Source organism: Microtus oregoni, unplaced genomic scaffold (assembly GCF_018167655.1).
Source record: "Microtus oregoni isolate MIOR12 unplaced genomic scaffold, Mior012 000037F_ref0000500, whole genome shotgun sequence".
NCBI classification, from domain to species: domain Eukaryota; kingdom Metazoa; phylum Chordata; class Mammalia; order Rodentia; family Cricetidae; genus Microtus; species Microtus oregoni.
In genome coordinates, this window is record NW_024543096.1 from 6079827 (window position 1) to 6103954 (window position 24128).

Genomic DNA, 24128 nt, shown 5'->3' on the forward strand with positions numbered 1-24128 from the left:
GGTTTCTGGGAGTTCCCTGGCATCAGGTTTCTCCCTAATTCAATAAGGGCTCCTCCTCTATCAAGATACTTCTTTTATTGCTCTTGTCCTCTGCCTGCCACCAAGTCAACCATCTTGATCCCTCATGTTCCCATTTCCCATTCTCTCCCCCTCTACTCTCCTCTACTCCCAGTTTACCCAGGACATCTCATCTATTTCCTCTTCCCAAGGAGATCCATACATCTCTCTTAGGTTCTCCTTGTTACCTAGCTTCTCTGTGACTGAGGTTTGTAGTCTGGTTATCTTTGTTTTACATCTAATATTCACTTCTGAGTGAGTGCATACCATGTTTGTCTTTCTGGGTCTGGGTTACCTCACTCAGGGTGATTTTTTTTTTCTAGTTCTATCCATTTGCCTGCAAATTTCATGATTATCACTGTTTTTTACCCCTAAGTAATACTCCATCCTATAGATATATCACATTTTCTTTATCCATTCTTTAGTTGAGGGGCATCTGGGTTGTTTCCAGGTTCTGGTTATTACAAATAAGACTGCTATGAATATATATAAGCAAGTGTCCTTGTGGTATGATTGAACATCCTTTGGAGTATATGCCCAAGACTAGTTTTGCTGGATCTTGAGGTAGATTGATTCTCAATTTTCTGAGAAACCGTCATACTGATTTCCAAAGTGACTGTATAAGTTTACACTCCTATCAGCAATGGAGAAGTATTCCCCTTACTCCACATCCTGTCCAACAGAGACTGTCATTAGCGTTTTTGATCTTGCCCATTCTGACAAGAATAAGATGGTATCCAAGTCATTTTGATTTTCATTTCCTTGATAGTTAAGGATGTTGAACACTTTTTTAAGTGTATCTCAGCCATTTGAAATTTCTTTCTGGAGGTATCACCATCCCCAACTTTAAGCTCTACTATAGCACTATAGTAATAAAAACAGCTTGGTGTTGGCATAAAAACAGACATGTGGACAAATGGAACCAAATTGAAGACCCTGACATAATCCATAAGCCCATGAACAACTGATTTTTTACAAAGAAGCCAAAAGTATACAATGGAAAAAAGAAAACATCTTGAAGAAATGGTGCTGGCATAACTGGATGTCCACGTGTAGAAGAATGCAAATATTCTACTGTTTACCTGTAAGATGTGTCTTAAAAACAGACATGCAAAGTTCTTACAGTTTGTGTTTGAGGATGATTTTCATTCAGCTCCCCTTTGTAAATAACTACCTCTTTTTCTCCATCTCACTGCGTTTTCCCTCTGTGTATGTTTCACCATACAATGGTGATTCTTGGTTAGGAACATACCACGAACCACACTCTCTGTATAATTCTGTATGTATGTGTGTGCATATGCCAGAATACTTAATTTTTATGCTCATCATTTTACTTCTTTTTTATTTTAATATATATTTTTCTTATTTTCTCTTAAGTAAGATTTTGAGATTTATATACAAGCCAAACTTATTTAACACCATTCTGTCTAGGATGTTGTATTCTCATGATTAATTAGGCTTCCTAACATTTGTGTAATGACACATTGTAAGGATAACATATTACAAAGTATTAAATCTATATAACATACTTCATATGTATCTCATGTGACTTTCGTCTACAAATTCCAATTTAGTTATTATTCTCTCCTGGATATTTTATCTGCCTTAAAGCTGGCTACAAAGGACTAACTCTCAATATCCAATGATTCATTTGAAGGTGTGGTATTGCTGAATATCTTGCGCCATGACTGGCTGCCATTGTATATCAGTACTTCATATAATGCCTGAATAATATAAGCACCTATAAATACTGGTGAACAAGTATTAAGTGTGGGGAGTGTCAAAGGATGGAGAAAGTATTTAGCACCCTACCTGGCTAGTAGACACAAAACCCATACTATTCTTACCAACAATTTTACAGTTTTTTTGGTGTATCTCCTTAAAGTATATGAAGTAAGCATGAAAACAGTGTACTGTTCGTTCATGGTTAATCAATATGCTCTGAAGAACAAGATAAGCAATACCCTAATCCTTCTGTGCTTTATCAAAGGCTCATTGATGTTGCTGGCAGACTATGAGATGAGTTTCGGTCCCAGGTTCTTCTAAATCAGATGTGCCCATGTTCTTTTTTAACAGAGAGAAGCAGCACTCCCTTGCTGAGCACAGTGCACCTGAACATTTACCAACACTACACTGCTGGAGTTTACACTTGCTATGTTTGTCCCAGTCTCTCTCCAGAAGGTAGGAATGGCGTTTGGGCTCCATTGGTTTTTTTATACAGTTATGATTCTCTTGTCTTCATTAAAAATGAAAGCTTCTGGTATCTGTAGTTTGAAATGCCAGCGCCTTCAAATGTTTTTATAAAAGTGTATAAACCTGTTGTCTTTAAGGAATATTTCTATTATAAGGTTGGTTAACACTCACTGTAGAGTTTGTAGTGCAGAAAAATGTAGTACCGACACAGACAAGAGTCCTGACATAGGACTCCTGGTGCTTTCTAACGTTCTTTGCTGAGGTAATCGATGATTATGTGGAATAGATGTCTGTGTGTTCATGACTGAGACTAGTAATTGTAGGGTGTAAATGTTCTATGAGTACACTGCCTCTTTTACTTGGCAATTTTTTGTAACATTTTTTGTATCAGTAACTGTTATTAACATCATTATTTTTAATCATGTTGTAATATTTCAGCTTAATAATACGACCATAAAATATGGAGCTTCTTTCCTGTAATTGTACTTCATATGTTTCCAGTTTTCTCTGATAAGCATGACTTCTATACATATCTTGTGCATATTTTGTGTTGGTGTCTGATGATTTGAGATGATTTCCAAGAGTACATGTTCTTTGTTCTGAAGCACAGACTCCTAAATTTAGATATGCCCATTTACAGAAGCACAACTATGCTTCAAATTCCACTGAATGTTTTTGGAATGCGAATTTATGGTATATTCTTTGAAATCGCATTGGTTTGTCAAGGGTCAGTAAATCTACCAGTTTGCATCTCAGTGACACTTTATAAGAGTACCTCTTTCTCTATAGTTCTGTATACTGTTGTGTTAGCTGTTTTTATCCTTAAACCTAATGAAAGTGTATGACATTTTAATTTTTATATTATCACTAGTAAAATGAACATTAATTTTCATTTCAATTTTTCATTCTTTTATGAATGTCACATTTTTCCCCATGCTGACACTTTGGAGAAATGTTTTTTTTTTTTAATGAGAAAAAGAATCGTAATAAAAAAATATTAAATCAATACTGAAAGTTGTGGCTCACACTTACAATCCCAACATTTGGGAGGGTGAGGCAACAGGACTGCCATGCACTTAAGGCTAGCCTGATACATAGTGGGTTCCAGGCTAGCCTTGGCTACAATGAAGAAAACACCCTAATTCAGAAGACAAACTTTAAATCTGTAAATATTATAGACAGTAATATGCCTTCTGAGTGTGTGCGCGAATGCATGTGGCTCTATTTGTATGTTTGTGTGTGTGTGTGTTTGTGTGTGTGTGCAGCAGTAATTTAATCATGAAGTTGTAAGTAAAGCATGGGAAGAGTTGAGGGAAGAGCATGCTGGAAATGATATTAATATATTACTCATGTATATAATTCTTGAAAAATCATGAGATAATGTATAAATGTTAGTAATAAAATCTGCCATCCCTAATTTTGTATCAATAATTAAGAACTTGATAATCTTGTTTTAAGAGCCCTCTTGTTAGTTCCTGGCTGCTCAGCCCTGAAATAACCACACAGAAACTGTATTAATTAAATCACTGCTTGGCCCATTAGCTCTAGCTTCTTCTTGGCTATCTCTTACGTCTTAATTTAACCCATTTCTATTCAACTGTGTATTACCATGTAGCTGTAGTTTACCAGCCAGCCCCTCCATGGCTTCTCTCTCGACTTTGCCTCCTTTCTCCCAGTGTTCAGTTTACTCCCTCCCCCCCCCCAGGCCTAGCTCTGTTCTACCCTGTCAGGCCAAACCAGTTCCTTTATTAACCAGTGGTATTGACAGCATACAGAGGGGAATCCCACATCACCTCTGTAGTAGGAGGCCTCTTGTTTGAAACAAAAGAAGAACCTCTTTTCCAAAGCAACATATCCTTAGGTCCATATTTTGGAATCAAAATACCGTTAAAGTATACATGTTGGTTTAGCTTAGCAGCCCATACAGTGAAATGTCTCTCTGTACTTAGCTCCCTCACAGTCAAAAAATTCTAAGAAAATACAATAATATACATAATCAGAATGTCTATGACTTTTCCATCTTTACATAGCTTATTTATTTTTACTATAGTACTTTTTAATATTTATTTTATTATCTTTACTCCTTTAATCTATGAGTCTGTACTCTGTTTCTTTAAAGACTACCTTTTTTTCAAAAACCATTTACTTTCTTTTATAACTGTCTATATTCTTTTTCTTCTCTCTCCCCCAAGCCTATGTACATTTATCCAATACTGTGACCCATTTAGAGGTCTTTTATTTCTGAATCTGATCTATTGTGTATCTATAATTCCTTACTGACCATGAGCACTTCTTAAATTGCTAAGCGCTTCTTAAAAACTTAAGCTGCATCATTACTAGGGTATATATGGTATTCTCTGCTTGCTCTGTACAGTCCAACATGGTGGAAGTTTATTCCCTGCCTCTGCAATCTGTGCACAATGCCCCAGTTCCAAGTATGCAGCAGGTCTATGTTGAATTGAAATGATATTAATGTAGTACTCATGTGTAATTCTTGAAAAATAATGAGATAAATGTAAAAATATTAGTAATGAATCCTCACATTCCTAATTTTGCATTAATAATTAAGAATTTGATTATCTTGTTTTATTGATATCTCAATATTTTTATTTTGAAGTAAATTACAGGTATTATATGATGTCATCTGTTAATATTTCAGTGTACACATGACTCAAGATGTAATTTTACCTAATTTATATTTTATATCTGTAGCACTTCGGCTGAAATCACATACTTCCATTACAACATACGTAGAATATTTCATTAAACATAAACATTAGCTAAGACTAATGTTACTTAATTTGCTGTTTCAAAATGAGTCCTATAAAAAGTTAATTGTACTAAAGTACTTACAAAAAAAAAAGACTATCACCCATATAATAAAAGCAGAATGTTCACAAACCTAAAAAAAATAAATACCTTGTTTGATTTTTCTATTGGAATCATCTGACTAAATACTGTAATTCTTCTTTAGACTATGATGTATATTTCATTTTTCTAACCTCAGAAAGTCCTATCTTGAGTTTACTTCTGTGGGTGTATCAACATGAACTTTCCCAAATCTTTTGAGGAACATTTTAATATGTTTCTCCCCAAGTACAACATTTGTCTTTTTATCCTTGAGTCAGGTAGAATATAGTTTTGATAGTGCTACATCATATGATGCAGTCAATATCCAGTTCATGATTAAGGTACTAGTTGAGAAGAAAGTCGTATCTTAGGGTCATTTTCACAATGTGATAGTAAACATAGTAATAGCTTACCCTAGAAAATTGAGACAATGCACCTGTGGTAACTAGAGCCATAACTACAAACTGTTTCCACGGGTAATCTTAATTTAAAGTGACACACTGCAAGTCATTCCCAACTAGAAGTAGACTTGTCCTTTTTATAGAAAAAAAAAAACACACACACACATGAAAATTAAGCCTTAATCATAGATGTAAAAGTCATGTATGTTTTTATAATTTAAAAAATTTGGGATGGCTGGAAAGATGACTCAGCCTGTAAAAGCACTTGCTGCTCTTGAAGAAGGCTGGAGTTTGATTCCCAGTGGCTTCCAACAACCTGTAACTACAGCTCTTGAGAATCCAAGGTTTTTGCCTGACCTCTGCAAGGACCCACATGCTCATGCATGTACACACACACACGTAGTCACGACATACATATAAATAAATTGTTTTTTTGATTAAAAAGAACAAAAAGTTAATCTTCAAGTTTAAAGTCACACATATTGAAAGCTTTCAATTATCTTTGAGGAATTTTGAAAAGTAAATAAGATTCTAAAAAGTTATTACTATCTATAATAACAGATAGTGCATGTCTAACATTGATTTGCTGTTTTAAATTGTTATCCTCATAATATCTACTTGAGGTAGAAAATAATCATCTCTCCGTAGATAAAATGATTCTGACCCAAGCAGTCTGAGGCATTCTCAATCACTCATTTTGAGAAAGGACCTTATTTTCCCCTGGAATATCGATATGTGTATGTATTGTGAAATGTTGTTAATTACCATAGCTCCCATTTTTCATTACTGTAGATTTTGTGCAGAGGCATATAATCAGAGCCAATTTTGGGTAGGCAGTGACCATGTTGGAGAGTAGAGGAACATCTATGACTTTTCCCTGTGATAGAAGAACTAATTTATATTCACCCCAGTAATGAGCATCTTCTCCACACCAACACTTACATTTTGCCTTTCTAATATTAGCCATACTATTAAGTATGGGGTGGTATGGTTTGTACAAGGAGATTTTTAAATGTAATATCTAGTAGGAAATTGTATCTTATAATCCATTTATGCAAACAGCAAAGTGAGAAGGTTGCAATTCTCAGCCATAGACATAAAGTAAGAGTGAAAAAAATCAGTTTAACATATGACAATAAATTATTTATAAATGGGAAATAAGTAATTTCTCATCTAAGAGAAAGTAAGAATCAAATAAGTTCATGGCATGTTGTGACTCTAACTTATCCCTGGATTTTAGGAACTATTGCATCTTTAAATTCATTTTTGCATTTGTTGAATTTATTTTGTTTTTCAAATAAAAGTTAACTTATGAAAACTATATTATAAAATTCTAAGCTGATGGAACACCTCTCCATTATCACTGCTTTTTACATGGCTTCAAGGTTTTTATATGCTCAGTTGCTTTTATTGTATAATGCAATCACTAGGTATTTTTAAAATATTAAACTAGATTTAATAAATGAAACAAGACAGCCAACAGTCAGAATAATTACTACTCTATTTTATTACTTGCTCTAGTTGCATCTGAAGGTACACCTGAGTTAAACAAACTGAAGTCATGAAAGCATGAGAAAGAATGATTTAAAATGATTTTACAAATGTAGTTCTAAATAGCCTTCACAGTTTTAATTGAGGCTTGTCTAGGGGATTGTGAATAATGACTAGATGAGATGTGGGCCTCAGACAAGGCCTTGGGCGTGGATGCTCCTAGCCAGTTGTTAATTCTCAGAAATTGGTTCTTCACTGAGGGGTATTGTTTGTAATACCAGAGAGAAGGAAACCTGATTTGGACACGTTATCAACCACAGATGGTCTCAGAAGTCAAGCTTTAATAGTACATACAGTGCAAGGTCACAAACACAAGATACCTTCATAGATTTCTCATTTGCTCTTTTATTTTTAAGTTTTAACTTGTGCTTTTTATTTACCTTCAGAAGTAATTGCATCTGAAACTATAACACCAAGAATGTGATCACTATTAAGTTGTGTTCAACTATGTTGAATGTTTTTCAGTGAGGTAAGATTTCTTTAAGGCAAAATAAACTCCATCTCTCATTTTTATTAGAATTTCTGAGAAATTTTCAGTTGTAAATTTTGATTCTCTCACTCTATTTGTGAGTTTTTTCCTAGTCTGATGTGGTAAAGTTATGAACTGGGTACATGAAAGTCTTCTGAAAGCTCCAAAGTCTTGAGTTTGTCTCTAGTTCATTCCCAACTATTGAAACATCCTGCTTTATTTTCAGAGCTACTTTTTTCAATTAAAATTGTATCTAGAAGTTGTAGCAATTGTATATCACCTTTTAAAATAGATGTTGCTGAACCAATAAGTACATTAAGCCATTTCCAGTTCTCACTCAGTTTCTGGGATCACACTAGTAAGGATGCTAATCATGAGATGGCCAGGGTATTGCTCATTAAACACCAACATATGCATCAATTTCCATCACTGTGACAAATGCATGAGTGAGACAAGGTAACCTAGATTTATTTTTGCTAATGGCCTCAGATATTTCTGTCCATCAAGTTCTTATCTTCTCCAAGGAAAGAAGGAATCAGTGGAAAGACATAAACAGTTAAAACAGAAGTTGATTTAGCAAAACAAAACAGCACAAAGCATGCGCTCCAAAGAGAGTTTGAACCAGGGTATCACAAAGTAGGAGGAGTAGCCCTTCATTGGGCTCTGCATTGTGGACGTTTAAAGAGTGTTGTGAAATTTTGTGAAGTGGGTAAGATGAGCCTTTTCCTTTCTGAGAACATGGAGGACGAGATCTTCTTTCCTAGCGTTTCTCTCCTTGATTTTCTAGACAGTGAGATAGTGCTTTAAACCCCAACACTAACATTGCTACAGTCTGGCAGCATCTTTTTGGGTTGTGGACTTCACTATTGAATATTGAATATTCGTGACAATCGGAAAGTGCTCTAGTGCCTTAATTTCTCGTACAGTGGTAACAATGTCACTGCACCTGCAAGAATGATTAGAGAGCCGTCTGATGCATCAGGGGACACAGCTGCAACCACACCTGCTGTTTTCCTTGGTCTCCCCATACCTAATCCTTGCCTCCTGGAGCCACCATTAGTTTGCACCCATTAGCTATAAATGCTGCTTTGGTTTTTTTCTTTTTTTTAATTGATTTTATTGAGCTATACATTTTTTTTATCTGCTTCCTTCCCTTCCTCTCTTCTCCCATTCAACCCTCTCCCATGGTCCCCATGCTCGCAATTTATTTAGATCTTGTCTTCTTCTACTTCCCATGTAGATTAGATCCATGTACATCTCTCTGAGGGTCTTCATTGTTGTCTAGGTTCTCTGGGATTGTGATTTGTGGGCTGCTTTTCTTTCCTTTATGAGTAAGTACATGTGATAATTGTCTTTCTGGGTTACCTGATTCAAAATGATGTTTTCTAGCTCCATCCATTTGCCTGCAAATTTCAGGATGCTGTTATTTTTTTTCTGCTATGTAGTACCCTATTGTGTAAATGTGCCACATTTTCCTTATCCATTCTTTGATCATAGGACATTTAGGTTGTTTCCAGGTTCTGGCTATGACAAACACTGCTGCTATGAACATAGTTGAGCACATGTCCTTGTAGTATGATTGAATATCCTTTGGATATATACCCAAAAGTGATATTACTGAATCTTGAGGAAGGTTGTTTCCTAATTTTTTGAAATATCACCACACTGACATCCAAAAGGGCTGTACCAACTTGCATTCCCACCAGCAATTCAGGAGTGGTCTGTTTACACCACATCCTCTCCAGCATAAGTTGTCATCAGTGTTTTTGATCTTGGCCATTCTTCTAGGTGTAATGTGGAATCTCAGAGTTGTTTTGATTTGCATTACTCTGATGTTGAGCATTTCCTTAAATGTTTTTCGGCCATTTTAGATTCCTCTGTTGAGAGTTCTCTGTTTAGGTCTGTACTCCATTTTTTTATTAGATTATTTGTTCTTTTGATGACCAATTTCTTGAGTTCTTTCTATATTTTGGAGATCAACCCTCTAATATGGGGTTGGTGAAGATCTTTTCCCATTCTGTAGGCTACCATTTTGTCTTGTTGACTGTGTTCTTTGGTTTACAGAAGCTTTTCAGTTTCAGAAGGTCCCATTCATTCACTCTTTCTCTCAGTGTCTGTGCTACTGAGGTTATATGTTTAGGAAGTGATCTCCTGTGCCAATGTGTTCAAGTGGATTTCCCTTTTCTCTTCTATGAAGTTCAGTGTGGCTGGCTTTATGTTAAGGTTTTTGATCCCATTGGACTTGACTTTGTGCATAATGTTAGATATGGATCTATTTTCATTCTACATGTTGATATCCAGTTATGCCATCACCATTTGTTAAATATGCTTTCTTTTTTCCATTTGATATTTTTGCTTCTTTGCCAAAAAGCAGGTGTTCGTAGGTGTGTGGAGGAAATAACCACATAAATGTTGTTTTGTGATTGTCGTCTCTGTCATTAAGTTTTCAATAGACCCCACTGTTCCTTCAGCTCTTCAACTTCCATGGTTCTTATTTTAATTGGTAATTTTGTATGTTACTTATGTCTGTATTTAAACCATAGTTAGCTACATCTTCACCTTATTTTTATTTTATAAGCTATATTTGTATTATTTTTATTTTATATGTTTGTTATACCTGTGTGTACTTGCACACCACATATGTACCCACTGTCTGCCAAGGTCAGAAGGAATGTTGGACCTCCTGGATCTAGAGTGATGGATATGAGCCATCACATGTATTCTGGAAATTGAACCCAGGTGCTCTTCAAGAGCACCACATGCTCTTGACCCTGAGCCATCTTCCTAGCCCTCTAATATCTACATCACCTTTTTATAAAACCTTCACAATTGCTGTTTCCTCCAGAATAAAGGTAACCAGATGGTTCAGTTCTTTAGCCTCCCTTTCTTAAATTCTTGACTAAACTAGTAATTGCTCAGATAGAAAGTTCTATGTCTAGAAGTTTCTGTCCACTACTGTTTTTCTATATGTCTTATTGTTAATATAAATGTTGTATTTGCTTAATTTTCTAAATTATCTCACTCTTGCTTTGCTAGGATGTAAGCTCCAAGAAAACAATAAAAATAGATTAATCTACTTCTAATTTTGCTTATTATGTTCTCCACTGCTACCATAGTTTCTGTGACAGAAAGAATGTCATAATCACAGCTGCCACTAGAGAATTAGTGTTTTAGTTAATGATTATAATGCCAAGGAGTCTTTTGTTTCTTTACTTATTTTATCTTTTAGTTTCCTTAGAATTTCTACATGTCTTTTGCTTTCTTCATTCATTACAGTGTTTTCCAACTGTCCATTCTATGATCTTTCTTAACTTCTCTCCCTTTGGATCTGCTCTAGGGTCGATGTCCTTAAGCTGCCCAGTGTCACCCTGGGCTGCTCCTCCCTTCATGTCCTTAGTTGGCACAACTAGAACACAGATTGTTTTTTCTCTCTAAATTTTGCATTCTCTATAATGAAACTACAAGTTTATAAATAGTCAAATTCTCAAAATTTTAGGTGTTGAAATCTATTCTCAAGAGAAATGTATCTATAGATGGATGCTATAAAGTAGTCTCACACTAACTTAGAATTGAGTATAATAAAGGATTCTTTATTTAGAGATAGAATCACAGGTACTTTGCAGGAGCAGGGGAACAGAAACTGAATCCGGCAGGAGAGAGACAGAGTGAAGAACCCTCAACTGCAAACAGCGTCTGAACAGCCTAAGCAGACACCTGCCACAGGCAGGCTCTTTTTGGTGTGTGTGTGTGTGTGTGTGTGTGTGTGTGTGTGTGTGAGAGAGAGAGAGAGAGAGAGAGAGAGAGAGAGAGAGAGAGAGAGCATGCAAGCTTTATGGCTGAAATTTATCATGTGAGACCACACCCAAATAGGCTCATATCTGAGTTTTTAAGGTTTACTGGAGAACACAAAAAATGTAGGGGGTGTGTGCATATCCTTTCTCAAAAAGGAGAAAACACATTTTAAAGTGCTATTTTGGGCTAACACATCTTCATGAGACACTGCATAAAAACTTGACATTTCATAAATCTAATATGAATTTCTTTTTATAATCTTAACAATTGTCATATTTACAATTATCACTTTTCATTTTAGCAGTACTTACTGTGGGATTCCAGGTAACAAATCATTCACCATGTAACCTTCAAAGGCAGGTTTAGGATTTCAGGGCAGGGGAATTAGGCACTACAGGAAGTGGAGTATAGCCCTCAGTGCTGCATCTCATATTCTTTTTTTTAATTGTTAAAAAGTCTTTATTTTAAGAAAAAAATTTAGTTAACAAAAAATTTAACAAGTTTCACTTAGCAAAATACACCCAAAAGGAAATCACAGTACAAAGAAAGCTTTAAGTCAAGGCCTCACCAATTCCTACAGTATTAGTATTGTGTCTCAATTCTCAAAACTAACTTTTAAAAAGCTTAAACTTAACCTAAAGATTTAAATGAAAATATAAACTAGAATGAACATGAGAAATGCTTCTCTTTGTATTAGGGATCTAGCACCTTTGAGTTCACCAGAAAAGTACATGTCCCCCAGTGTGTTCACTGTGGTGTGCTTAAAACTACTTAACTCAGATAGCATCACTCTTAAGTATACTACCAAAAATGTTAATTGAGAAAAGCAGAAGAAAATAGTTTTAGTTTCTCTGGTATGTGAATGCTTTCATAGTTTACCTCTGTGAATGGCAATGCTTTTCCCCGTACAAATATTCAGAACTCTCCTAGTTGTCAGCCCTGCCATCTCATTGCAGTCTCTAAGCCATGAGTTCCTCTGTGGTTTCAGAGAATAATGGTCCCAACTACTTGGGGTCAAGGTCTTCTGGGTGCCTTCAGCAATTCCTTTTCTCAGATCACATTAATTTGTTGAAATTTCTTATCTATTGGTGTCCCATCTTCCATCTGTTGTGGTCTTCTTTTTTTTTTTAATTCCTGTAATGTTATTTTACTGGGCCCTGTCAGAAATAAAAATATATATTCTACATTCTAGCCTTAAATAAAGTTACAAAAATTTCAAGCAGAAAAATAACCAGACCAGTTGGAATTTTGTATATATTTTTACGGATACCATTTGGATTGTGGCAGCGTAAGCTAACATGGTAAGATCAAGTGTGCTTTCTTCTGACTAAAGCAACTCTTGTGTACATTCTTACTGCATACATTAGGGAGATCTCATTGATTGGTCTGGAGATGCCTTTGATGATGTGGCTTCTCCTTTATGAAGTGCTGTTTTTACCTATTCAGTAGTTCTTCATGTTACTCTTCTTAATTGTTGTGCTTGCAAAGTGAAAGGGTCTTTTCAGATAATAAGACCATAAGACAGACAAGTTTTTTCATTTCTACCTCCCTTGAAAATACTGAAAAAAGAAGCCATGAATTTGAGGGGGGTAGTAGTAGTCAGACATGGGTGGGAGGAAAGGAAAGAGGAAATAGTGCAATTCTAATTTAATTAAAATAAAAATAATTTAACATATGTATTAATATTATTTAACACTTGAAAATTATATCCATTGTTGTAGGGTCTTAGAGATCTGTGTTCTGCTGAAAAATATATTTGTTTCTTATCTTTCACATACAGTTTGGAAGAAAAGCAAGATGTTTTGAATCTATGCCATAACACATTCAGTAAATTTCAAGTAAAATAATAAAATAGATTAAGATCATTTATACAGAATATCTCTAACAATATAGTTATTAAGAAACTTCTAAAGCATTATATATTTTCTTAATTAAAGTATACTATAAATGCTCTAAGACTTTCTTATAAATAAAAAATAATTTTAGAGATCATTATTATCATATCTACTTGCCTTTATTGTAAATGGAAGCTATAGTTTTTCTGATTGCTGCTAACTGCTGCAGGATTTCTCTGAAAATTGCATAAGCTTTTTTATTAGCAATGCATTTATTTTCGGTATATACCCTTTTTGTCTGCTTCTGGCTGCTCAACACACATGTCCGCACACATCACGTGCGCGCGCGCGCACACACACACACATATCTGAGAGAGTGGTGGAGACAGAAGACATTTTATTAAGTAAATAACACTTCTCAAAGGTTTATTCAGCATATATAATAAAGGAGAAGTTCATATTTAAGGCTTTGTCTTTTATTTTACATGGGAATTACTCTTTTAAAAACCATGTTGTGCTGCTTTTCTTCTTATTTGAATGCCATTATGGTTTCTTGGCTCCCTGGAAATCCTCCTGCTTTCTTCTTTCTATTCACAGTATTTAGAGTAGTCTGTGTGACCTAGATTTGAATGTGAAGGCAGGATGTGTGCTGCATAGCTGATACTTATGCTGAAATACTCGTTCTGCGTGTCAGAATCCCAGGGAGCACACTGCTTAGACTCCGGTACTATATGTAGTCATTGTCAAGGTTGCTGTTAAAATATTCTTCAACACATTTTTAAATAATCAAATGAAAACGCAGTGTTTTTATTTAGAATGTGTCAGTCAATGTTTATAATTTTAGAACAAACTGGGTAAGTCTCAGTAGAGTTTCCTTCATTATTTACCTATGATTGGAATTTACAGTATTCCGGTATACTAAGATATCTATCCCAAGCATGAAACCTGAGTCTTTTTTAATTTCCCAGGTTTAAGAAAGCATTGTTAAGAACATAATAGCATTATTATAAAATTATAATGCTAATTTTGTTATATTTCAAACTACTGCAGAGAATTTCTCTAGGTTTTCCATTTTAAGAGCTGCCTTTCTGCTGTGGAGTGCTGTTTTGTTACTTAATACTTTTGTGTGAAAAGCAACACCACAAAAGAGAGGCATGGAATATGTTAAGACATCTGCACAGGTAACTGCTCTGAGGTGGAGAATCATATGTGTTCAAAAGTTTGTGCTTATTTACTCTATCCAGAAAATTAAAAAAAAAGAACAGAGGAAATAAAATTGCATCACAAGTCTATGCAGAGGAATTAGAATATAGGCTTGCTAATGATCAAATTTGTGGTTTTGTCTCCTCTTTTGCTGATAGACCAGGTCACCAAATTACTTGGTAGGTTTCTTTGTACAACCAGAAAAAGCCGTAAAGTACCAGGGCAGACCACCAAAATGAGATGGCTTTTAGCTAGAAATCTGTTGCTGTGAATCGAGTCCCCCACACCAAGAGTATCAGAAATAAATAAGACATGCAACTGGGTAAGCAGAAACTAGACACCATCTCTTCCCGGCAACAAACAAACCTAAGAAAGGGGCTTAGAACCAGGATTTACAGGGTGTGGCATATGGGGTAAGGATTCATGAGAGGAGAGTGGATGTGGACAACAGACTGGAGACTTCCTACAGTTCACAGGTAGTCTAGCTCTGATTTTTCCCTAGCAGCACTGAAAACGTTATGAAGTCATTTTCAAACAGTAGGATACTCTGAATTCACCCACTGTGCAAAATTGTTAAGGTCAAGGCTGTAGCCCCAAAGGGCTCACATTACAGTCAGACGGATAGGGATGTAATTCCATGTGTTACTTCATTTTCCATCATTGTGACAACACAACTTAAAAGGGGGAAAGATGCAGGGTTTTTAAGAATAGAATATAATTGCATTATTTTTCCCTCTCCTCTCTTCCCTTCAAATCTTCCCATATACCCCTCCTTGCTCTTTTACTAATACATGGCATCTTTTTAAATTAATTACTTTAACATACATATATTTATATGTATATTCCTAAATATAATTTGCTCATTTTATATAATGTTTTCAAGGATGACCATTTGGTATTGTATAATGAATTGTTGTCCCCTTCCCTGGGAAAGACTATTTCTCCTGTTCGCAGCATTCTTTAATTGCCTGTAGCTCTTTTATAGGACTGAGGACTCCTGGGCTTTCCCCATCCATTTTGACTTGTCCATTGGTGTTGTCCTTGTTCAGCCCATGTTTAGGCAATCATGTTATTGAGACTTCATAGGTGTGAGTAACTTCTGACATTACTAGGAGGTTCTATTCTTTATTACAATGTTAAAATTCTTGTGTGCCCTTCCCATGTGTTATATCTCAGTCTTCTTGATGTTTACTTTCCCTAAAGTATCTAGCATGGTTCAATTCCGCAGTTCGTTCTATAGTCCCATGTCTGTCATTAGCTGCTGCTGTTAACTCACCAGAACTCAAAAAATTTAAAGTCTACAAAGCACCATGCAGGATCCAAACTCCCTGTGTATTTTCCATCTATACGTGGCTTATTTTTTTATATTAGTTACTTTCTTTAAAGACTTTACTTAATTATTTTTAAACTGTTTTTTTCTACAACTGTCTATACCCATTTTCTTTTCTTCCTTAAGCACTGATGCACACTGTAACCTGTTGGGTTTTTTTGTTTTTTTAGGTTTGTTTTTTTTTTTGGTGTATACCTGTTTTACTCTGTACCTATAGTGTTCTCTGACTATGTGAGCCAAACCTTTAACTACTAAATGGCAGCTTGGCCCTCCATCATGAGGCCCTAGCAGCTGGTTTCACTTCTCCTCCGCTCTTTGAGAGCAGAGCCTTAAGTTATCGCACTGGTAGAGAGCTGCATTTAACTGTGACTTGCTTAAATGATAGTTTCATTTAACCACCCCATTCTAGGAAGTTGGTGCTTGCACTATGGCAAGCGTTTTTCCTTTGTTTGCTGTTTCTGCTTAGCATGCCAACTGCTCAAATGCACTAATGCACAGCAGCACCTCTTCAGGGAGCCTTAGTTGTTTTGATTTTATTTTGTTGTTTATCTTTTTCTCTTGCTTTTTTCTCTTTTTTTTCAGCTTCAGCTTTCTCATGCCTGATGTGCAAATTCAGGCCCCATATTGGTGCCATTTGTAGTTGGAATTTTCTTTTGTGCATCGACCAGCTCCCAAATAAAGACGTAGTGGCTTATTATTCATTATGAATGCTCAACCATAGCTTAGGCCTGTCCCACTAGTTCTTTTTCCTGTTCATCTACATTTTGCATTGGGGCTTTTACTTTTCTTTCATTAGGTATGTCTAACTTTCCTGCTTCCTCCCTGTCTGACTGGCTGGTCCCTAGCATATCTTTTTCTTTCTTTCTTTCTTTCTTTCTTTCTTTCTTTCCCAAACCCAAATTCCTCCTCCTTCTTACTCTCTCTACCTGCAAGTCACACCTATACCTTCTCAGTCACTATTGCCCATTCAGCTTTTTATTAGACTTATCAGGTGCCTTGGGCAGGTAAGTTAAAACAGAAATATGTTTTTACATAGTTAAACAAATATTCTACAACATAAACAAATGTAACACATCTTTGCATAGTTAAACAAATATTCCTCAACAATTGCTTGGTTTATTCTCCAAGTTTTCAGAACAAAGTAAAGGATGGATGGATGGATGGATGGATGAAGAGATGGATGGATGGAGAGATGGATGGATGGAAAGATGGATAGATGGAGAGATGGATGGATATAGATAGATCAACAATGGGGATAGACAAGTAATAGATTCATCACTGGCCAAAAACATGGGCAGAATGTTAGTATTTCCGATTTCTAGATGAAGGGAATGATAGTTTTTTTTGTCCAGTTCTTGCAGCATTATAGTAATTTTGAATTTACCCTGAAATAAGTTGGGACATATTTTTAAAATGTGTTTATATGTGTGTTTATATATATATTTAAATGTGAATATATCCACTGGAAGTCAAAGGTTTTTTATTATAATAGTCCTTAATGTTCCATATGTGCAAGAAAAAACATTCAGTTTACAACTCCAAGCCTTAGAAACTATTCCTTTTTATTCAAATCAATACAATAATGAAACAAAATTTTAATGGTAATTAATACACTCCTTTGAGAAAAGCTTGTGTATTCTTGAGTCACATGAATTTCTTTACATTAAACGTACTATATGAATTCCAGTTAATATTTTAAATGAATGCAATTAGAAAATGTGCAATGGACTGCTGTTTCTGAAGGCACACAGACACTCATTTACTGCATCTTAATCCTGGTTTACCTTCCTAACGCAAGTTTAATAGACCTTCAGCCTGAAACGTTGTTTCTCCCGTATACTAAATTATGTGTTCCCTCGTGGTATTCTTGCTGGGTTACTACAGATAGTCCATCGTTTATTTAAGGAAATAGTTTTTATTTTCTGCTCAACCTTTGCTTCTTCAAAGTCCACTAATAATATTATAGTCTACATTCATTGTATGTTGAATAAAATATGTTAACTATTTCTTGTCCTTTTAGTGACCACAAAATAGCATATTTTCTCATAAAAAAGTATTTCTGAAAATTTAAGCTTAGAGCTTTTATTGGTAGCAGAAAGAATCCTGCAGCAATGTTGACCTACATTTTTTCTTGATTAGCTTTGTTTTTAGCAATTACATCTAACACCAGATCTGAAGCTACATTTTCTATGTTACAGTAAACAGGAGGTGCTCCTGCTTGTTTCTGTAATCTGAATATGAGGATACACTGTGTCAGCAGCCAGCAGGGGTAAGCAGAACTCTTGGAAGCCAGGCTTCATATACTAGGTTATCCCATAAACATAAGATTTTCAGATTTTACTAAAACTTTCCTAAATTGCCTGGTATTTTTAAAAGAAATTTAGAATTTAGAAACAAAAAGTGTACAAAATCTGTAGATGAATTATACTTATTACACATGATTTTTTCATAGTCTTTACACTGAATACGAGAGCCATTTTTGGTTCTCTGCATCCCTAACTTTTGGGAATTCAACAGGAATACAAAATTATTTCCTCCCATCAGTATCCTGAGTCACAGCAAGTCACTTGCATAAAATATTGAATTCATTCTCAGTTAGTTGATTAAATTCCCTAGATGTACTTGGACATGTATCCATCTATTTATTCAGCTTAAATTATTTCTGTGTGCCAGCTGTGGTGGTGGATCTAAAGACGTAGTCCCCAAAATCAAGTGGACAGTGACACTAAGTTCATGTATTAACAGCTAAATATGAACACTCATTTATATCTGAAATGTTTCTAAATGTATGCTGAAAATGATTAACAATCATCAGTCATATTATTTCTTATAATAAACCCTTTAGTAGCACTAAACATATCCAATGGAGTTTAGTTTTCCTTGTTATGGTCTTTGGGTTTGTCTTGTTTTGGCTTTGTAAATTATTGCATAATTTATTTTTTAAAAGTTTGTATTTTTTGGAAATATAATAGGTTAAAAACTACATGTTGAACACTTCTTACATCTGGCATAAAGTTTAAAATAATATTTAAAAAAAGAAAATGAGGGCATACCCTCCCTTCAATTGCTAACCTACTTTTTAAATATTCTTTCTTATTTGGAGAGCCTAAAGATGACCTATTGGTTCCTTACCCTGGAGTTAAAGTAGAGGGGATAGAGTACCTCCTTTCAGGACTCTGGGATACTAAAGAAAAATGATTTCTCAGGCTATATGTAAATTGTTAACTAGTTACAAAATGACAGTAGTATATTCTGCTATACTCCTGAGGCAAACATGCAGTGCTCATGTGTACTCAGCAACTAAAGAAATTAAGGCAGTAGTAGTATTTAAGCCAAGTTTAAGACCAGCCTAGGCAACATGGCAGGTCCTATGTCAGAGCAGACAATCAAAATACACTAAGCTCCTTGTGTGCTGCCTTGCCTAGCTTCTGATCTGCCATATGCTCATGTGACTACAGTTATTTTTAGATTTTTTTTTCTGTTCTGGGGATGAAGCTTGGGCAAGTACTTTCCTGTTGAATTGCTTCTTTGTTTTTACTATATACAAAATTTCTCAGTATCAGAAAATACTATTTTAAGTAATTTATTGTTCAATTCATTGGTTTTATTTTGAATTTGTTTAACTTCTTAGTATGCAATCTTTAATGCCTTCTGCATAAAAGTACTCATTATTAAGACCAAAACCTTGGATTTCTCATTTTTAGCATCCTGTCTAGTGTATAATACATGGCATTAGCAGCAGTACCAACATGGCATAGTTCAGTAGTCTGTCATGGGTCTACTGCTGGATCTTCAGTAACTTTATACAAAAGAACTTGTTTCTACATTTTTACATTGTTCTGTTCATCAAAGTTTCTTACAACAAAACAACATACTCCTTTCTTTCACAATAAAAGAAAAAAATCTAAACTATGGCACTGACAAATATCAGCAAGACCGAAACTTCTGATGTTGTCCAGTGAGTAGCACGGTACAAGCACTTTCCAGAATCTGCTGTGGCGGAATCACTTTCCTCTGTTGGCACCCCACATCTGTGGCCCTAGGCTGAATACCACAATAGGTCTTAAAGACCCTGAAACTGTTTCTAACAAAGGAAGTCCCCAAACAAGAGTTGCATCCTCAGATTGCTTGCTTGTGAATTTGAAATAACTCTAGATTTGGTTATTGATGTATGGGCTACTTTCCTACCAGAAGACACTCAGGGAAGGTTTAAAAAGACTGAAGTCATGTTATGAAAAATTAGCAAAATCTATGGGAAAATGTTTAAATGTGGGAGGTAGGCATACTAATGTCCACAGATACCAAGGAACTACATAAAATGTCTGGATGCTCAGATATAAGTCACTGCCTTATATCTGAAAACTCATCCTCATTTTTACATGATAAATTTCAAAGTTTTGCATTCTCTTTAAAAAAAAAAAAATCTTTTGTCTGTGCATCACTTCCATCCAGTGTTTGTTCTTTTAGTCTCCTTCAGTTAAGTTGAAACTGGAAAAGAGCATATCCAGTGCTGTAAAATGGTTTCCACACTTGGCACTACTCACATTTTCCTTTCTTTTTTAATTTTTTTGTTTCTTTTATTTTTTAATAGCGTTCTTTAAGTTTGTTTTTTTGGTTTTTGTTGTTGTTGTTGTTTTCTCAAGACAGGGTTTCTCTGTAGCTTTGATGCTTGTCCTGGAACTGGCTCTTGTAGACCAGGCTGGCCTCGAACTCACAGAGCTCCTCCTGCCTCTGCCTCCCGTGTGCTGGGATTAAAGGTGTGCGCCACCACCGCCTGGCTTTTTTTAATTTTTTTTTTTAAGAAAATACCTTTTTTCATTTTACAAACCAATCCCAGTTCCCACTCCTTCCCCTCCTCCCAACCCCTCAACCTACCCCCAACCCTACCCCCTATCCACTCCTCAGAGAGGGCAAGACACATTGCTTTGGGGAAGGTCCAAGGCCCTCCCAGCTATTGCTAAACAAGGTATCCATCCAAAGAGTCTAGGTTCCGAAAAAGCCAGTTCAAGCAGTCAGGATGAATCCTGGTGCCACTGTCAGTGGTCCCACAGTCTGCCCCAGCCATGCAGCTGTCACCCACATTCAGAGGGACTAGTTTGGTCCTATGCTTGTTCCTTCCCAGTCCGGCTGTCATTGCTGAGTTCCCATTAGCTCAGGTAAACTGTTTCAGTGGGTGTACCCATCATGGTCTTGACCTCATTGCTCTTATTCTCATTTCATCCACTCTTTAACCGGACTGGGAGTTCAGCCCAGTGCTCTGATGCAGATCTCCACCTCTGTTTTCATCAGTTGCTGGATGAAGATTCTATGGTGATATTTAAGATATTCATCAGTCCGACTACAGGACAAGGCCTGTTCGGGCACTCTCTCCTCTATTGCTTAGGGTCTTAGCTGGGGACATCCTTGTGGATTCCTGGGAGTTTCTCTAGTACCAGGTTTCTTGCTAGCTCTTTCAAACAAAATATCTCTTTCCTTGCTCTCATCTGACATTTTTAAATGTGTAACCGTGCTGTCTCTGGGAGGGTCCACAGTGCAGGATGTCCCCTGCCCTCTGCCCTCTGCCCTCTGCCCTCTGGGGCAGCAGCACACATGTACATATCCATTATAATAATCAAGAGGAGCCCTGGAAGGTCCCTGAATGCTGCTTTGAGTCTCTCACTTTCCCTTGCATTGGTAAAAGTTCTGTGAGCACCAACGTGTGTGGTTTATGTACTTCCTCACCGTTCATTATTATACTCCAATGAGATGAATTCATCAAAAGAATCCCCTTCAGACATTGACCGTATTTCGTTTAGAGTACAAAGCAATAGACTGAGAAGCAGAAATAATGCTGTGTCCTTGCTTCATGAGTCAAGAAGCAAATAAGTAGATGCCACCTTGGACTGCGTTTTCTGCTTCTTTCAGTCTAACTGCTAGTGTAATGTTGTCTTTCTTGTTACTTCCCCTAAATTCTTGTCATCAAAATACAACAAATTATATGAAACCAAAAGGTGGCGGAAAAGTTGTCATTGACTCAACTTCCTCCAATGCTTCCGCTCTACCTGCCATCTGCCCCTCGCTCGCGTACAGCACAAGAGGAGCTAAGTACCATCCCTTTTCAAGGTTATGCTTGAGACTGGCTAGCTACAGGAAGGAAAGAGAGTTCATGCTTGCAGTGACTTGAGTGAGTCCATATCTCCTTAGGTTCTTATGGGAGCAAAGGAAAACCTACCTGTTCTGTCATATTAATTTTACCTGATAATGGTTCTACTTAGAGAGATACTAATGGTCCTTTAGCCCACCTTTAGGATGAGTCTTTACCTTTTTTGTATTTCTTTTAAAATGTTGAATATATTCCAAGAACTTTAGATAAGCCATTGGATTTCATTCTTCTTATAAGTCTGCACTATTCACTAATTTATATACTTTTACTTAAGAAATAATAGTTCATCTAAGTAAAGTTGTTTTATATGTTAATCCTGAACTGTTCTAAGCATAGATTAAATAATTTTAAAATCAGTTTTAGGGCACTTTAAATTTCTAATAAATTTCAAAGCTGACCTGAATAATATTGGCACTTTTTACATTAACTTCCATAATTACTACTCTGTTTTAAGTGTTAAGAAGCATGACTTTTTCTAAATTGAACAGCAACATCTCATTTTCCTATTTTAGGTATTTTATATACTACATAAGAAGTTATTGCCTTGTTTGTGAGTCTAAAGGCATGATTAAATTTTTTTTCTTTACTTAAGGAAAATAAATAATTCAATTCTTGTCAGTATAGTTTCAATTTTATACTATATTATGAATACTTCATCAGCAGTTTTAAGTAGTTCTTTTTCCCCTTATCAGAAAAAAATTTTCATCTGTTATTCTGTCTTAAAATAAAAATAGCAATATTGGTAAACTTTTTAAATTATTTTCTTATCTAGCTTTGTCTTAATGTCTTTCCCTAATATTCATTATTTTAATTAATGAACACATATAATGAAATATAGTTGTGTTTTAACTATAGTAAGTATAGTTATACAGAAAAATGTTTACGAAAAATACATTTAGATGATTTTTTTTTTACTTTTCACTGACCCAATTGGAAAGCAATGGATTTTTTAATATGTGGCTGAACCTTCTTGTTGTTACCATTCATAGAGTTTAAACTGTGCATACTCTTGTATAAGGTGAAAGGGATTGAGAGAAATTGAGTAATGTCATAGGAAAATATAATTAAACATTAGAGGTTGGGAGTCTTTATTTTTTATTACTAACATTAAAAGACATATGTCATTGGAAAGAATGGTCTAGAGCACCTTGACTGAAGTCTGTTTAATTATTTGTATTATAAAAGTCTGAACTTTTTTTAAATTTAAAAGAACACAGAAGTAAGATAGAAGGTTATTATCAGGATTCTGTTTCTAGCAGTCTGTCAGATCATTTACTCTAAATATTTTAGCACAGCAACTGAGTCCATCATGGGCCAGGAAATCATTATTGCATCAGTGCATGCCTGAAATCCTAGAGCTCATGAGGCTGAGCCAGGAGGGTTGTGGGTCAGCGACTAGCCTGGGTTCTGTTATTCACTTTTCTCATGGATGTGATCCAAAAAGAAACTTACTGAAGGAAGGATATATTGCACACTGAGGTTACTCCATGGTGGTATAAAGATAGCGACAGTGGCAACTAGCAGAGGTACATTTCATTCGCTTAGGCAGAACAGGGCAATGAATACTAGTGCTCCGCTCTCTTTCTCCTTATTCAGTGGAGGATCCAAGCCTGGGGTCTGGCACCAGCCTTCTCTGTGATTATTTCCATCTCTGTTGGCAAAGGTTTCTGTCCCACCCCATCACGTAGCTGTTCAGCCCCAAAGAAACACACAGAGGCCTACATTAACTATAAATGTGTTGGCCTATTAGCTCAGGCTTTCTTATTAACTAACTCTTACATCTTACCTTAATCCATAATTCTTGTCTGTGTTACCCACGTGGCTTGGTATTCTCATCTTGCATCCTCTGCATCTGGGTGACAACTGGAGACTGAGCCTTTTTTCTTCCCATAATTCTCCTGTTCTGGTCACCCTGCCCATACTTCCTGCCTAGCTATTGGCCAATCAGCATTTATTGAAACAATAAAAGTGACAAATCTTTACAGGGTACAAAGCCATTGTCTCACAGCACTCCCCCCCCCCCTTTTTTTTTTCAAAAGAAGAACTCCGAATCTAATCTCCTTTGTTTAGCTTTCTTCCTAGCCATTTTATCCATAGCAACTTGTAACCAACACTCTAAACAAAGACAAGCATCCATTATCCATTTTTTTTGGGAATGTGGGTGTAGTTTTCCAGGCTACTTCCTATTGATTGGAGACACTGATAATCTTATGGGGACCCAAACAAAATTTAGGATTATGGTCAAGTCCTGACTGAAATATTCTGTGAGACTTGATCATCTCAGCCAACAGTCTTGAGGTTGTTC

The 24128-nt window shown here is 35.8% G+C and overlaps 1 protein-coding gene across 4 annotated transcripts in view; it reads left to right on the forward strand.

Annotated features, from left to right (window-relative positions):
* The window catches only part of Mbd5 (methyl-CpG binding domain protein 5), a 296787-nt gene that overhangs the window by 186183 nt on the left and 86476 nt on the right, over window positions 1-24128 (forward strand). For 3 of the 4 annotated variants that reach the window (XM_041631387.1, XM_041631389.1, XM_041631390.1), the window contains exon 2: window positions 2134-2238. The gene's annotated coding sequence lies outside the window, so the exon portion shown is untranslated. Of the gene's footprint in view, window positions 1-2133; window positions 2239-17879; window positions 17951-24128 lie in introns of those variants that run through there. The other variant, XM_041631388.1, reaches the window with a different exon arrangement.